Source organism: Ambystoma mexicanum, chromosome 6q (assembly GCF_040938575.1).
Source record: "Ambystoma mexicanum isolate Mex_15411 chromosome 6q, UKY_AmexF1_1, whole genome shotgun sequence".
NCBI lineage: Eukaryota > Metazoa > Chordata > Amphibia > Caudata > Ambystomatidae > Ambystoma > Ambystoma mexicanum.
In genome coordinates this window covers 1,630,312,400-1,630,314,716 of record NC_090937.1, presented here as the reverse complement: position 1 = coordinate 1,630,314,716, position 2,317 = coordinate 1,630,312,400, and the positions used below count along the sequence as shown (strand labels likewise).

The following is a 2,317-nucleotide window of genomic DNA, read 5'->3' as shown; positions in this document are numbered from 1 at the left end:
ACACCCCTTCCCCTTCTCTCTCTGTCTCTCTCTCTCTGTCTCTCTCTCTCATTCTCTCTCTCTCGCAAATAGATACTTTACTTCCCAGGTGCAACAAAACAAGCATTCTCGAGCTGGCAGATATGGGAAGGAAGGAAGGAAGGGCCAGTTTGGAAACTCAACTCAATTACCATAAATCCCCTGCTAAGGGTTATGGGAGGGAGGAATGAAGGAACTTTGCTTCAGGGAAAGGGCTGCTGCTGCTTCAGCATGTGAGGAGCGCAGCCACACGTTTCACCTTCCTCAGTATGTTGGTTTACAGGATGAGAGAGATCCTGAAACCTCACTCTAATAGGCTGAGGTGCTGTGCTCGGTGGCCTGCTGGGACCTTTGCCCGTCAGGGCAAGGCGAATAGGCCTTTGTCAGGCCTTCGTCAGGGCTTTGTCGGGGAGGGGCCAGGAGCCCTGCTCGCTTCAATCCCCTCACCGATAGACAGTTGCAGAAACTAGGATGCAAGAACCTTTCCTGGATGGGGTTTTGATTTTCGCGAAAAGTGTGTCAGCTTTGCTTTCAGCATGAGTCTGATTTCCAAAAAATGCATTTTGAACAATTTAAAGATTTGATCTGCGTTGGCCGGGAATCGAACCCGGGTCAACTGCTTGGTAGGCAGCTATGCTCACCACTATACCACCAACTCCTGCCTGTCTGGACTATCTGATGGAGCGCCCCTTAGAAATAAGAATAAGTCATTGGCTGGGAATGAAAAAAGCTTGCGTTTGACGCAGAAGCAGTTCGCATCATGAGGTCTTGCCGGTCAGCCCAACATTTCCCCGGGACCCCTTAAAAAAGGAGCTTGGTTTTAAGTTTGGTTTGATTGAACAGTACATTTTGTTGGCTGGGCTGGGACCCTCTCCTATTTAGCGCAAGAGTGGAACGAGGCAGCAAGTTCAAGGAATGACATTGCATCCAGGCACTTACAGCTCTTTGTGCCCTAATGCCATGACACAAAAACATAATTTGAAAAAACTTAGCAGAGGATGGTTTCGATCCATCGACCTCTGGGTTATGGGCCCAGCACGCTTCCGCTGCGCCACTCTGCTGGTTGGAGAACAAGTGCTTTTCTGGGCTTTTACAGCCTACAAACCGACAACCCTAGACCCAGTTTCGAGTGAAGCGGGCAGTAGGCCTTACAAAGCCAAACAACCTGCAACCACGCACTCCCATCCCATGGCCTTTTGCAGACAGGCCTCATTTCTCTAGCTCACACCCTAACTGCCAACACCCCTTCCCCTTCTCTCTCTGTCTCTCTCTCTCTGTCTCTCTCTCTCATTCTCTCTCTCTCGCAAATAGATACTTTACTTCCCAGGTGCAACAAAACAAGCCTTCTCGAGCTGGCAGATATGGGAAGGAAGGAAGGAAGGGCCAGTTTGGAAACTCAACTCAATTACCATAAATCCCCTGCTAAGGGTTATGGGAGGGAGGAATGAAGGAACTTTGCTTCAGGGAAAGGGCTGCTGCTGCTTCAGCATGTGAGGAGCACAGCCACACGTTTCACCTTCCTCAGTATGTTGGTTTACAGGATGAGAGAGATCCTGAAACCTCACTCTAATAGGCTGAGGTGCTGTGCTCGGTGGCCTGCTGGGACCTTTGCCCATCAGGGCAAGGCGAATAGGCCTTTGTCAGGCCTTTGTCGGGGAGGGGCCAGGAGCCCTGCTCGCTTCAATCCCCTCACCGATAGACAGTTGCAGAAACTAGGATGCAAGAACCTTTCCTGGATGGGGTTTTGATTTTCACGAAAAGTGTGTCAGCTTTGCTTTCAGCATGAGTCTGATTTCCAAAAAATGCATTTTGAACAATTTAAAGATTTGATCTGCGTTGGCCGGGAATGGAACCCGGGTCAACTGCTTGGAAGGCAGCTATGCTCACCACTATACCACCAACGCCTGCCTGTCTGGGCTATCTGATGGAGCGCCCCTTAGAAATAAGAATAAGTCATTGGCTGGGAATGAAAAAAGCTTGCGTTTGACGCAGAAGCAGTTCGCATCATGAGGTCTTGCCGGTCAGCCCAACATTTCCCCGGGACCCCTTAAAAAAGGAGCTTGGTTTTAAGTTTGGTTTGATTGAACAGTACATTTTGTTGGCTGGGCTGGGACCCTCTCCTATTTAGCGCAAGAGTGGAACGAGGCAGCAAGTTCAAGGAATGACATTGCATCCAGGCACTTACAGCTCTTTGTGCCCTAATGCCATGACACAAAAACATAATTTGAAAAAACTTAGCAGAGGATGGTTTCGATCCATCGACCTCTGGGTTATGGGCCCAGCACGCTTCCGCTGCGCC

General features: G+C 49.7%; 1 non-coding gene across 1 annotated transcript; it reads right to left on the bottom strand.

Moving 5' to 3' along the window:
* Positions 1 to 604: 604 nt before the first annotated feature.
* Positions 605 to 676, bottom strand: TRNAG-ACC (transfer RNA glycine (anticodon ACC)). Its single transcript has one exon. It is a non-coding gene; the product is annotated as a tRNA-Gly (tRNA).
* Positions 677 to 2,317: the final 1,641 nt, after the last annotated feature.